Below are 15,417 nucleotides of genomic sequence, written 5' to 3'. Positions count from 1 at the left end.
TGGTGGAAAAGAGAACAGGGAAGGATGCCAAATTGAAAAATGACAAACTGCCACCAGGAAAAAGCCGATTTTTAATATGCCTTAACACTTTTTTCTCTCTCCCATCTCAAGCTACCTCCAATTGAGGAATGTTCTATATAACTGAATAATCCTTCATCGAGATATATGGAGAGTCGGCAGTGTCATTCTGGAATGTGAAGGACAGTGATATATTTTGTAGTGAGTCGACAGTCACAGGTGGGTGTAGAGACTGGGAGGAGAAGACCCCTCAGCATGCTTGGGTGTGCTAAAACCGTTGCTTAAATAAAGAATTTTGCAAGGACTTGGTGAGGAAATTATGCTATTATCTCTTTGAGGCAAGCTGATATTTGTCATACCCCTGATAGTTTACACAGATAATTCCTTGTGGCCATTCTCCTAGGACTCATCTCTCTCTCTCTTTTTGCAGGATCTAGAACATTCCACACACTTTCACTGTGCCATCCATGCCTGTCAATTCCTAGTTAACACTGACCTCAGTGCTTGGCTCACCATTTAGGTCCAAAAAACCTGTGTTGAAAAAATGAAGTCATTTATTCACAGATCTGTCTGTTTTCAGTATCCAGTGTTGGCCTCCTTGTCTAACAACATCTGATGGGTCAAAGCCTGTTTATCTCTGAATCCTGTGTTCTACAAATGTCTTTTAGATGAGTGAATACATACATGCCTCAATTTGGGGATCCAATGCAATAGGACACACACAGAAGGGCTAATTGTATTCTGGTTACCTCAAAATGGATCTTCTTACTTGTGGGATGCAAGCTTTATAAAACTTACATAGGTCGGTATTTGGATTCTTAAATGTGGTACTTAAAATAGCCATATTCACCATGGGAATCCTGCCTACTTCTCAAGAGCTAGCCCTTTCTGCTTTTACTTTTCTTGCTGTCATTCCTAGTTCTGATTTTTCTACTTTACGCTCTTTAATCACATCCCATCACCTCCCTGACATCTCTGTGTGACAATCTCTTCTGTCAAGAACACAACCTGTTCTTTCTTGCCATGTTGGAAAGAAGTCTTCAAAGCTCACTTTTCCCCCTATGACTTCATCTTTAGTAGCTATATGCTTCTTCCTCTAAATATTAATGAAAAAAGATTTAAATCTGGTAAATTTATATCCCTGCCATTGACTAAGTACAATGAAGTACTTACAAAGGAAGTGCAATGAAGGCATCAACCACTTAATGACTGTGGTCAACACCTTTTCGGGTGTCTGTCCGTCTCACCATGACCCCAGGGGAAGTCTTTAGACAGCTAGGGAGACAGGTTACAATCCTACCGCTGGCTGTTGTTGACTGGATCAAAGCTGGGTGAGTCAGGGTTCCTGTTCAGGGAATATGGAATTGGGTTGGGGTGGGGCAGAAGATAAGTGGGAGGAGAAAGGTGAGAAACTGAGAGCATTTGAGAGAGTTCTGAGGGCTTTAGTCATAGTGAACTTGAAAGAGTGAGGCATTGTCTGTTATTCTGTGACTTGAGTTGCAGAGATACTGTGATTAGAAAATGAGGTCAATAGAAAAGGAGAAATGAGAGAGAGGAGAGACAGACAGACGGAGAAAGAGAGAGCGAGCAGGCTAGAGCTAGATCCCAGTTCATAGTTCTATTGAGTTGGCCAAAAAGGTTATTGATTGCAGTTTTTCTGTAAGATGTTATGGAAAACCCAGAATGACCTTTGTTTCAACATTAAATGTTTTTATTAAGTCATTTAAAAATAATAAACCCATTGCATGTTAATCTATGTTTTATGAAATACATATTTTCCAAATTAAAAAGTCAGTGAAGAGTGACATTCCTTTACATTTTTTTCAAATTTTCTTAATATCTGGCATACTTAAAAAAAAATTCTCACATCTTTTTTTGCATTTTTTTTGTAGTTCATTGACTTTTAATTGATATAATTTTTTCTTCTAAACACACACAAATTAGAAATATAAAATTTGGTACCTAATCTATATTTTTTTCTATGCTGCTTCTCTATCCTCAAATTTCAGCATTTTATTGTTATCAATATCTCATAATTTTTTCTTTGAAAATTTTTTAGTGGCAGCATGGTATAGTCATGCGGATAACTGATGTAAATACTTCTCTATTTTTTGTTTGCTTATTTTTGCTTTCTTTTTAAAATGTATTTATTTTTAATTGGAGGATAATTGCTTTATAATTATTGTGCTGGTTTCTGCCATACATCAACAGGAATCAGCCACAGGTATACGTGTGTCCCCTCCCTTTGAACTACCCTCCCTCCTTCCACCTGATCTCACCTCGCTAGGTTGTCACAGCGCTGGTTTGAGTTCCTTGCATCATACAGCAAATTCCCACTGGCTATCTGTTTTACATAAGGTAATGCATATGTTTCCACACTACTCTCAATTTGCTCCATCCTCTCCTTCCCCTACCGTGTCCACAAGTTGAACGACCTTTTTGACCAACCTAATATTTCTACCTGAGGCCCTGTTTCCTGCCTCTTGGCTCTGAAGCCCAGTCAAAGACTTCTTACCTATGTGTATTACCAAGCCCTGTTGTTCTACTGAAGCCACTTTTGGCTTTCTGTTCTTTGCAACCACAAGAATCCTAACTCATCTAACGGGAAAACTGATTACAAATAGGACTGTCAACAATAACCTTACGTGCATTCAACATTGTGCACATTTACGAACTGCTTATTATTATTAATACCTACTACAAGCAAGTACAAGAGAAAAGCTGCTGAAGCAGCCATCCAAAGAACTAATAATTGGGCAGCAGCTGAAGGTTAAAAAGCAAACCAGGGAAAGGGAATGGGTTTCCTGAAATGATAACTTATATGAGAAGTCATCATCAGATCACTAGTGATGATTCAGTTTACAAGAGTCCATGAGGGTCGGATGATTATAGATCAGGAGGAGAGCAGCGGGAAGTCTTATCAGGAGAGAATAAAACAATGAAACAGATGGATTGCTGTGTTTAAGATGAAGATTACAAGAGCACAAAATACTGGCTCTGCTCAGGTGGTTCCAAAAAAAAGAAATGGCTACTGTCTCCATGGTGCCTAAGAAATATGCTTCACTCTTACAAATGCCAATATAGCATTACGCAACTGTCAATTTAATAATGGAAGTGCCGCCAAAGATTCATATTTAACAGAAACCAAACATAATAGACAATGGGGAAAGGTGGGGACCTGAACTAACTAACCATGTTTGAGGAAATAATTGAGGCAATAAAAAGATCAATAGGAAATCAGGCCATTCTCCAGGACCTAAGGATTTCTCAGGGGAATGTTTTAAAAGAGGAGCATTTTATGAACTCATCCCATTTTTAGCACACTAAGAAATGTAACTCAGGTCACTGTCATCACTGCAGAAATGGATACAAAAGGAGACTCCAGTGAACTGCAGAGCTAGTGCATACATGCGTGCTTAGTTGTGTGCGACCCCATGGACTGTAGCCCACCAGGCTCCTCTGCCCACGGCAAGAATACTGGAATGGGTTGCCATCTGGCTGATAAAAAGGAATTTGGTCACATTGCTCTCTACTCAATGTAGCCCTGCAGATATATCAAGAACAACAGAAACATTGTTCCAGGTCAGAAAAATGCAGTAACTATGTTGCTTTAGAAAATTTGGAAAACTGAGCAGTGCAAAGAAGAAAATAAAAAGCACCCTCAAACAACCATCCAGAGATACCACTTAAAATTTTGGTGCATTTCTTTCCAGTTTTCTTTCTTTCCCTATAAGATACACTCACACAGCTACTGTGTATACACTAAAAATAACATTTTAAACTTCCTGCATATGCTATTTTCATATTCATTTAATGTCTGGTGAGAACTTTCTCTTGTCATTGCGTATAATTTCAACACTGTACACATTCAATTATATGGTTTTGTCATAGTTTAACCAACACATTAGATGTTTATGTAGTTTCTACTTTACCATTTGCTGTGGACTAAATGTTTGTGTCTTCCCAAAATTCATATGCTGAAGCTCTAATCCCTAATGTGAACATATTAGGAAGTGGGGCTTTTGGGAGGAAAAATGAGGTCATGAGGCTGGAGCCCTCATGAATGGGATTAGTGCCCTTGCAACATGAGCCATGAGAGAGCTTGCTTTTTTTCCCTCTCTGCTACCTACAACAGTGCTACCTACTACCCCCAATTATGCAAGGAGGCAGCAGGGAAGAAACTGTCTGCAAACCAGGAGGAGAATTCTTGCCAGGAACCGAATCAGCTATCATCTTGGTATTGGACTTCCCAGTCTCCAGAACTACGAGAAATAAATTTCTGTTAAACCTACAGGTTTGTGCCAATCCTTCACTGGAGCTCCACACTCAAGACATCCGCTTTCTTACCTGTATCAAAGGCACTTCAGACTTAACAAGCTCCAAACTGACCTCTTCACGTTTCAGTCCATCCTCTGCCTCATACTCCCCCTTCCAGGCTCCTCCACCTACCTAGCAGCTCAGGACAGGAACCGGGACTCACTCTGCAACCTCCCTCAGTCACACCCATTCCAGCACCAAGTCCTGTTGATCCTACCTGCAAACAGAGCCACCCTGTTGTCTCATTCATCTTAGTGGCCACCGCCCTAGTTGTAACCAACACCTGCCTGCCCTCACCTGGATTTCTGCAAAAGTCACCGACCTTCCCAGCTCCATCCCGCCCTTCTCCAATCCATTTTCCCCACAGCTGCCAGCGTGATCTTTTACAATGTAAATGAGATCTCATAGCTCCTCTGCTTAAAATCCCTAAATGGCCTCTCATTTTACTTATGGAGCCACTATTCCAGATCCTCACCGTGGCTCCCAGGCCCTCAGGATCGGGCCCCTGCTGTGTCTGGGCCGTGTGATGAGCTCTGAGGTCCGGTCTGTGGACTATGCTCAGTTTCCAGGTAATGCTAACCTCTATTATGCTCCAATATTTGGCACAAGTTTTCCCATTAGCCTGCTTGTTCTTCCTCTACTCTACCTGGCAACCCTTATTTCTCCTTCTTGTCACCACTTAAATGTCACTGTTACTCCCCAGCCTAACGTAGAGCCACTCTTCACATTTTCAATGATTTCTTCATTACCCTTGATGAAACTTCATAGCCTACACGCAGGCAGACAGACAGACAGACAGACACACGCACGCACGCACGCACGCACGCACCTCATTTCCTGTGGGCAGGACCCCAGAGAGGGATGTGCTACCTGAACAATCCTGCAGGGGGCAGTGCAGCTCCCTTGGAGATGCCTCCCTGGTATTGGACAATGGCGGCCATGCTTCTGAATCTAAGGAGTCTCATATAACTCTCACCATAGACTGTTTCCAGTAACCACTGGCCAACTTTGTGATATTCCTGTTGGCTTTCATTAGGTCCTTTGAAGGCAAATTTGAGTCCCTACAGAAAGCAAATTTGAAGCCTTAAAAGTCAATGTGAGGGGAGGGGTGGGAGGGATGCTCCAGAGGTAGGGGAGATATATATATATATATATAGTTATGCCAACACATTAGTAACGCAGTTATTATCCAATTAAAAAAATAACAATTTACATTAATAGAAAAAGTCAATGTGAGTCTCTACAGAACTTGAATTGTTATACGTGCAATGATGTATTTTTTTTTTTTTAACTGCAGTTTCAACAGTGTCCCTTGCATGTCTTTTCTTCATGCCATTATGGTCAAAACTGGTCACCAGATGACAAAATTAATGGTAGAAAGAGGCCAAAGCAGAATAAATATAAGCAAGGAGCACAGTAAACTTAGACTGTGAAGAAAGATTGCTGATTGATTGAAAATGTTCCATGCTCATGGGCTGAGTGTACACTAAGGTGAGCTGTAGCAGCCGACTGCATGACTACAGAGTGGGGCAGTTCAGAGAATGGATAAGATACAGGTTAGTAACTATACTGGATAGTTATAGGTCTAAACAATTTTTTTTTTAAAGGAAACATTTAAGAAAGAAGTAGTTATAATGAATCAGTGCCGCCGGGGATGGCATTAAATGAGATGTGACTATATTTACATGCAGCCTTCTTTCTTTTCTCACATCCACCTCCCTTTGAGGTTCTAAAATCAACTGGGTCATTTGTAGAGATGTGGATGAACCTAGAGTCTATCATACAGAGTGAAGTTAAGTCAGAAAGAGGAACACAAGTATCGCCTGTTAGCACATATATGGAATCTAGAAAAATGGTACTGATGAACCTATTTGTAGGGCAGAAGTAGAGAAGCAGATGGAGAGAATGGATGTGTGGACCCAAGGTGGGGGTTAGGAGAGGGTGGGACGAATTGGGAGAGTAGCACTCACATATTTAACTACTGTATATAAGATCAATAGCTAGTGGGAAGCTGCTGTATAACATAGGGAGCTCAGCTTCATGCTCTATGATGACCTAGGCTGGTGGTGGGGGGTTGGGAGGGAGTTTCAAGACAGAGGGGATATATGTATACGTATCACTGATTCACTTTGTTGTACAGCAGAAACACAGACAACATTGTAAAGTGATTATACTCCAATACAAATAAAATAAAATCACCCAGGGCAGGGACCATTTCCGCTCTATTCTGAACTGTAACTCTAGTATCTGGCATGGGACATGGCACAAAGGAATCATGAAATATATTCACAGGGTATTGCATTATTAGAAAAAGTCAATGTGAGTCTCTACAGAACTTGAATTGTTATACGTGCAATGCTGTACTTTTTTTTAACCTGCAGTTCCAACACTCTCCCTTGCATGTCTTTTCTCCATGCCATTATGGTTGCACCTGCACACTTAGCCTGGTGTCTAAGAGTGGGCTTCGAAGAAAGCCTGTTCAAATCCTTGCCCTGTCACTTCTGAAACTGGGACCTGGTTCAAGTCTCTTCAATTCTCTGTGCCTCAGTTATTTTATCCACTAAGCAGGGAAAATAATAGCTTCCATCTTAAGAGTCTCATAGTTGTTGAAAGGATACAATGACGGTGTAAACAGCTTAAAACAGAGCTGATACATAATAAATATATAATAAAGGATAGTGATTGTTACTGTTGTTGCTAGTCACCCTGGCCTCACCTGGGACTAAGGATTCTGGATTTGTGGATCAATTTTAATATGACTCTAAGAAGTTAAAAGTCTAAGTCTTTGAAACACTCACTGGACTGAAGGATCCTTGAAGGCAGGGTTGTCTTAAATCAGTATAGTATTTAGCATCTAATATGTGCTCAGTAAATGTCTATCCAATTGAATACTCTATGAGCTACATTTCAGGGTCTGGGATGGTGCTCCTAAGCTGAAGCCATTCTCCTATCTTTGTAAACACCCAGTCACCTTCTCTCCACCTGGGCAGTAGGATTTCTGCCACATCAACACTTTCCACACCCATATCAAGGGACAAAGAAGTCAACTCTTTCTCAACCTTTCCTTTCTAAGCCTAGGGCTTGAATGGAATAAGCTCCCCAGAGTCTAAGCAAGAATTATTTCAATTATCTGTATTGTCACAGTACTTATTATCTACCAGGAACTATTTTAAGGATGAGGAAACTCAAGTACTGGCAGTTCCTAATCCCAGTGCTGGTTGAATTCAACAGACTGACTCCCAGCCCAAATGTCTCTCATATTAGAAACTGCCGAGTTGTCATAATTTCCGCTCTTATTATGATGCAGAGAAGAAAACAAATGACTTCAAGATTAACATTATGGCTATTCCATTAAGGAGTAACTTGTTAAGCTGTTGGAAACTCAACGGTCAAGCCCTTAAAACCTAGTTTTGTGTTCAGACAATTTTAGATAAAAAACAAAACCCCCGAGACTCCAGATGGAGTCAAAGCCTGTTTGTAGTTCAGCAGGGAAAATGGCAATATGTGTCATGAAGGACACAGTTATTTTTAATCACAGAGTTACTCTTTACACCCATAGGGATTTTGTCACAAAGGATGGGTGATTAAGGAGTTTGTTATCTGTAGCTGTGAGATCACCAGAAAGTCTAAATAAAAGTCTATCAGTGCCAGGTGGGCATTAGCACCCTTTCCCATCCTTTCAATCAGATGGAGAACTGCTTTAACTGTACTTGTTTCTTCCTGGTAAGAACTTAGTTCAGTTCAGTTCAGTCACTCAGTCGTGTCCGACTCTTTGTGACCCCATGAATCTCAGCATGCCAGGCCTCCCTGTCCATCACCAACTCCCGGAGTTCACTCAGACTCACGTCCATTGACTCAGTGATGCCATCCAGCCATCTCATCCTCTGTCGTCCCCTTTTCCTCCTGACCCCAATCCCTCCCAGCATCAGACTCTTTTCCAATGAGTCAACTCTTCGCATGAGGTGGCCAAAGTACTGGAGTTTCAGCTTAAGCATCATTCCTTCCAAAGAAATCCCAGGGCTGATCTCCTTCAGAATGGACTGGTTGGAACCCCTTGCAGTCCAAGGGACTCTCAAGAGTCTTCTCCAACACCACAGTTCAAAAGCATCTTAAGGTAACATTTATCCCCTTTGGTATGTGTTCTGGAAAAGCAGATGAGAACTCTTAAGAACCAGTGCATCAGTCTTCTGGAAAGGGAACATGATTCTCTCATGCCAGAAAGACTCTAGTGAGTCTTCTGCAGCTGGCCTACTTGTCCCATTTCAAGGACTGCATTATTCATCATTGAGTCCTAATATCTAGCCTGACACATAATAGGCACTCAACAAAAGTTGTTGAACTAGTGAATGAATAAGTATGTTCATTCCATTTTCATAACGTAAAGCACCTATTATAATATTGTGTGTGTGCTAAGTCATGACTGACTCTTTACAAACTCATGGACTGTAGCGTGCCAGGCTCCTCTGTCCATGGGATTTCCCAGGCAAGAATACTGGACTGGATTGCCATCTCCTTCTCCAGGAGATTTCCCCCATCTAGGGATCAAACTCGCATCTCCTGCATTGGCAGGCAGATTCCTTACCACTGAGCCACCTGGGAAGCTCATTATAAATTGTCTATTATAATGTTAGACACAGTCTATACTCGGTAGGTAATCTAACCCAAAATCTGATGGGAAAGATTGGGTAGAATTTAAACTTTGCATCATCCATTAGCATTTTGAAAAGGCCAGTAGATGCCCAGATGGTCAAAACATGACCTCTGACACCTTCTTAAGGTCTGAAGTGACTGTGGTGATGGGTAATCCTCACTTTCCTGCTCTAGCAGGACACACGTGTATGCACAAACATAATCAATATGGCTCCTCTGATGACCTTGACTTGAGGAAACAGCCATTTGCACATTTGCTAATCGCAGCTTTGTTCATGCAGCTTTTATGGGGAGGAGTAACCATTTGTGAACCTCTTAAACTGACATGAGACACTTTTCAGTTCATTCTGTGAGCAAATGTGATGCGCCCGAGACCCTGCTAAGAAAGTCCAGGCCAAAGAACTAGATAAATAAATATAAATGAATTCATTTGGCTGAATGACATGCTCATTTAATTAAAGCACAAAATCAGCTCTAAAACAAATGATTGTCCCTGGCAAAGAAGCAGAAACTGGTCTTTAATTAATAAATTTCTAATGGTTCTTCTGCAGGCTGAGAGGGGTCTCCAGTGAAGAAATGGGGAGTGGAGAGAAGCTGGGGAGAAAAAAAGAGGGAAAGGGAAGAGGAAGCAGAAAAGATAATGCATATCTGAACTTTTAGAAACAGAGAATTAAAGGCCATTTATTTTTGCCTAAGTAAGGTAAAATCCTGCTAGATCAAAATTATTATAGTAAAACTCTTCATGTAGCAAAACAGATATCCAAGCCTCAAGAGAGGATCAATTAATTTAAAAAATTACAAAAACAATTTTAGGTCAATGAGACTTTTCCTGCTATTATTTCATCTATTCCTCCATTCCATAGTGTGGTCTGAATTTTAGGGACCCAAATGGCAAGAATCAAATTTTCAAATACTTAGCAGTAATAAATACCCACATATGTAGCTTATAGTGAACACAAACTCATGACGACCAAAGAACATGATAGAAATGGGACGAACTGGAAAGTACAGTCAAACGCTTCTCATATATTTTCAGACCCTCTGTATGTGAACCTCATCAATGTTCCATGGTTTTTAGTGCTAAACATTTGCTTTACTTCTCTGATATAACTTGGAAAGACTGAGTCTTCTGATATAAACATCAAAGCTCCATCACCTCTTACAAAGCAGACACTTGAAACCTTTGAGGGCGCTGTTAATAATTTTCTGTGCACTCCTTTATGCCGAATCAATTTCAATTAAATCAATTAAAATGGCAACTGGCAATCAATTTAAATTTCACATCATTGATCTAATAAGATTAAGATTACTCAGGATATTTGAGGGACATCAGGAAATGCTGGGTTGGCATCTCTGCTTCATTATGATGTCAAGTTGGGAGATGAACAAATTTGATTTCTTAGTGCCCCCAAATCTCAGGTATGCAAGAAACAGCCCAGCAAAATGACACCCTCCCATTCCTAGCAGCCCTAAATCATGGAAAATGGGGGATGGAGAGTGATAACCAGGTGTGATAAGCAAGCTATTAAGAAAAATCTTTTATTTGAACAGCCTCAAGCATTAGTGTTTAAAAGTGCATTGGCACTGAGAGTTTTTTATAAAAGAAAAATAACTGCATCTTTGAAAGAAGAGATACTTCACAGCAGGCAGGTAGGTTGGAAAGAAAGGGCATTGGTTTTGGAGACAACTAGTTGTCTTATCCACTGGGGTGATTAATTTTACGTGTCAACTTGACTGAGCCACAGGGTGCTCAGATATTTGTCAAATGTTGTTTTGAGTGTGTCTGTGAGGGTGTTTTGGATGAGATTAACATTTGAATAGGTAGAGGAATAAAGCAGATTGCTCTCTCCAGTGTGGGTGGGCCTCAACCAATCAAAGACTTGCACAGAACAAAAAGGTTCATCCCCCCCCTCAAGTAAAAGTGAACCCCTCCTGCCTGACTTGTCTTGAGCTGGGACGCTGGCTTGTTTCCCGGCCTTTGCACTTGAACTGTAACACTACCTCTTCTTGGGTTTTCAGCCTGCCAATGTTTGGACTGGGACTACACCATTGGCTGTCCTGGGGTCCCAGCTTTCTGACTCTAGATCTTGGCCCCCATGATCATGAGAGCTAATTTCTAACGGACACTCAGTTAATCAGTTCACCCCCCTTCTCTCTTTCCCTGCCGATGCTTGTATCTCCTATACGATATTTTATATGTATCTCCTATTGGTTCTGTTTCTCTGAAGAATCCTTGCATCTGCTTGTTTTAACTGTGTAGCACTGCAGCTCTCTGGGCCTCAGTTTCTTTATCTGCAATATGCGTTTCATGACAACTACCTTGCAAAGTTATTGTATGAACTAAATATGGAATTTAAAATGCCAAATGTGCAAACAGGTGCACAATCAGTATTAGCTCCAGACTTGCCCTTTGTGATAACATTGGTAACCTGTGCCTTTGAAATAAAAACAGCATCTAATGGTAATATTAAGTATTCATGATTTTGAAAATGACTGCCAAGTGATGAAACCTCCCTGGTTTCCAATATAAACACCTAAAGTGTTCTTGCTGGAGATGAAACACGTCCTTTTCTTTGTCTTTTCCTCTCCTGTGGCTTTACTGGAGGTCCTACCACTATAGCTTTGCCCTGATACCTGCCACATCCAAGAGATAGTGGAGGTGCTCTGTGAATCACCTTCTGTCTTGCCCTGCAGGACTGACTGCCCAGGAGAGTTTGTTTCATTTCTCCTGGGGGATACAGGATGTGGGATTGCAGTGGTGTTGTGTCCTGAGAACTGTGGAAAAAGGGCCGCTTAGAGCTTGGGGACCTCACCTACAAGGCTGGGTGATCTGTTAGATGGGCTCCATTCCATGTGGGTTTTAAGGTGAGATACCCTCCTGCACCCCAAGGGCTGATGCCTCTCTCTGAGTTCACCCGGGTATGACGAGCAGACTCATTAAGCCCAAAGGGAGGTTTACTCTGATGCTACAGGAGGGATGAGCGCCTGGAGTACTCTGTGTGCTGAATCTACACAGTGCTTGGCAGTGGCCCCCAACCTTTCATAAGTGTCAGAGTCATATGGGGGTGAAGCTGTCTAAAATACTAACACCTGGGCTGGAGAGCCTGACATGACAGTTTCAGAGTAAGGTCTCGAAATCTACATTTTGAAGAAGCCTGCCCAGATACTTCTGCAACAGGGAGGTCATGGATTTGAGGGAGCAGACTGGGGTGCAGAAGAGAGAATGATGCTACTGAATCCTCTCATCTACTGGTTCTTGATCTACCATCCCAGGTAGCCGAGTCTCTTGAGTTGCTTTTTTAAAAAATATTACTTATTTGGTTATGCTGGCTTGTAGTTGCAGCACACGGGATCTTTGACCTTTGTTACAGCACGTGGGATCTTTAATTGTGGCATGCAAACTGTTAGTTATGGCATGTGGGATCTAGTTCCTTGACCAGGGATTGAACCTGGGCCCTCTGCATTGGGAGCACAGAGTCTTAGCCACTGGACCACCAGGGAAGTCTCTAGTCTCTCGAGTTGATTCCTCTTCACCCCCGCTGCCACCACCCTCGCTCAGGATGTCATCATCTCCTGCACAGATCAATGCAACAGCTTCCTGCCTGGATGTCTGGCCCCCTGTCTTGTCCTTCTCCAGTGCCTCTTCTCATCTTTTGATATACAGATCTGATCAGCATTGTCTCCAGTCTGAAACCCTTCAGTGTCTCCTCATTGTCTCTAAATTCCTTCAGTTCAGTTCAGTCACTCAGTCGTGTCCGATTCTTTGCGACCCCATGGACTCTAGCACACCAGGCTTCCCTGTCCATCATCAACTCCCAGAGCTTGCTCAAACTCACATCCATCAAGTTGGTGATGCCATCCAACCATCTCATCCTCTGTTGTCCCCTTCTCCTCCTTCATTCAATCTTTCCCATCATCGGGGTCTTTTCAAACGAGTCAGTTCTTCACATCAGGTGGCCAAAGTATTGGAGTTTCAGCTTTAGCATCAGTCCTTCCAATGAATATTCAGGACTGATTTCCTTTAGGATGGACTGGTTTGATCTCCTTGCAGTCCAAGGGACTCTCAAGACTCTTGTTACAGCATGTGGGATCTTTTCAGCCTGGCTTCCTGCTGGCTGGTGTCCCTTCTCCCTCTCTCTTCACCTGTAATCATACTAGCCTTCCTTGTGTTCCTGGAATGCACCGAGCTTTCTCTTCCACCTTGACCTTAGAACAGGCTGTTCCCTCTCCCTGAGACATCTTCCCAATTCCCATTTGCTTTAGTTACTGCCTCTTCCTCTTTTAGATCTCAGCCTGAGGGAGGTTTTCCTGATATTTCAGAGTCAGGGAATTCCCTCCCCAAAGTGTAACTAACGTCCCCTTTCACATCACTTGTTGTGTTACTATGATTCTTTCTTTGATGAGTGCCTTCCTCAGTAAAACACAAAATCCATGTATGGGAGAACCATATCTATCATGTCTACTGAATTTCACCAACATTCAGTCAAGGCGGACACATAGCAGACACTCAGAAGTAAATCTATGATTTGTTAGTAAATAAACTCTCCAAAGTTCTTATCATCTTAGCAATTTTATATCTGCTTGATGATTAGAGAGAAAATAAACACACTCTGCTAATTATAGCACCTAGTTCAGTTCAGAGGTCACTTACTCTCAGAATCTTTCCTGACACATTCCTTCTAAATCAGACGACCTTCCTATAAGATCCTAGAATTCTACACTTACCTTTGTTACTCTTATCTATTTTGCTTGACTTCAAGGTCAAGAAATGTCATATTCATCCCTGTATCCCTAACACATAGATAAAGTGCTGGGTACATGGTAGGATCTCAATAAACTTGCTTTTAGATGAATTACTGGATGATTGTATAACTGCTACTATAAAGGGATAAACAAACCAAAAAGGGACACAAAGAATGGAGGGGCTATTTCAGAGAATAACAAAAGGTTTTAATTCTTGGCTGGGAAACAAGGCTGGGCCATTCAGAGTACATGTATGTATGTGGGGCCTTCTAGAACTGGCATGTAGAAACTCGGATGTAAGGAGAATCTTGACCATCTACACTGTGCAGAACTTAACTCCAGGCACTGAGAATTGGTTGCCCCAAAGAAATAAGCCACAGCAAAAGTAATATATCATATATAATACTAGGGACAGAAATCCTAAAGCATTTACATGGCATATTTTCTCTCTTTCTTCTTAAAAAAATCCAACACTGCTCTATGCATCCTTACCAATGGCTTTGATTTTCTCGTATCAGGTCCACATGCCATTGTCCTTCTCAAGTGCCTTTCTAAAAACCCATAGGGGAGTTGAATACCATACAGCTCAGATTTCAGGATCCAGACTTCCCCCCAAAGAAATGGACCAATGTCAGTCGTGGAAAACCCACATATCAACTTCATTGCAATATCAGTCACTGGAGGTTCTTCAAACCATGAGGCGACATAACAGTGCAATCTCATGGCCATCTTGAATTGTCCAAACAAGAAACACCAACTATATTTTTAACTTCATTTAGAACATTTAATGCAAAGGGGTCAATGGCAGAGAATTTCAAGGTTGATGATTTTTGCAGAGGCAGACAGGAAGAATTTGGAGTCTGTGGGGGTTTCCTAATGGGAACTGTACCATGCAAAAGATACCACAAGACACGGAGTTGTGGAGAAGTAATGACAAGAATAATTCCTGGCAGAATGTGTCCAAATTAGAAAGATGTGTGAACACTTCCACCATCTACTAGATAGAGGGGCCATCAGGGTACTCAGAACAAGCAGATATTTTTCAGCCATGAAGACTACAACAGACTAGAATCATGGGTCCATTTCAAGCCTCAAACAAAACACTTTCTGAATGGCCACGATGAACTTCAGAATGAAAATGAAACGGGAATGGACACTAGCTAGGATGGACTTGTCACAATGCTAACTCCTACCGATGAACTGATGTGAGGGCTTAGTGATTCCCCAAAGAAGCCTGTGTTTAGGAAACTAAACACAAATCTCATACCAAGGAGGATTTCTCTGAAGGCACAAAGACCTGATACAATTAGAAATATTCCTAATTGCAAACTATGTGAAACAGGGTGTGAAGATCCCCAAAGTGTGTTGAAGGTAAAGCCCAAGAAGGCAGCAGGTTGAAGAAAGACTGTCTTGGAGACTGGGAAGGGCATGTGGTTGGTAGGGCATGATCAAACAATGCTGAAGGAAGAAGAGGCAATGGAAGACTCCAGTGGGAAAAGGAATAATCTGCATATAATCCTATTGAATCACTCATTCAATGTCCTCACCTACTGTGAGCCCCTGGAGAATTAACTGGGTTTTATGAGAAAAGATTCATTCTATGGTCAGTTGAGTGTCACTGAGGAGAACATTGAAGACTTGAAAATATGAGGTACAACTCAATGTATGTGGGGCGGGGGGCGGGCTTAT

General features: G+C 41.7%; 1 protein-coding gene and 1 non-coding gene across 6 annotated transcripts in view; both read right to left on the bottom strand.

The window, feature by feature from the left end:
• The window catches only part of SAMD12 (sterile alpha motif domain containing 12), a 448,963-nt gene that overhangs the window by 164,382 nt on the left and 269,164 nt on the right, over positions 1–15,417 (bottom strand). The gene's annotated exons all lie outside the window — the stretch shown is intronic.
• Positions 12,414–12,486, bottom strand: TRNAG-CCC. Its single transcript has one exon. It is a non-coding gene; the product is annotated as a tRNA-Gly (tRNA).

Source organism: Bos indicus x Bos taurus, chromosome 14 (genome assembly GCF_003369695.1).
Source record: "Bos indicus x Bos taurus breed Angus x Brahman F1 hybrid chromosome 14, Bos_hybrid_MaternalHap_v2.0, whole genome shotgun sequence".
Taxonomy (NCBI): Eukaryota; Metazoa; Chordata; class Mammalia; order Artiodactyla; family Bovidae; genus Bos; species Bos indicus x Bos taurus.
This window is presented reverse-complemented; position numbering and strand designations above follow the sequence as displayed.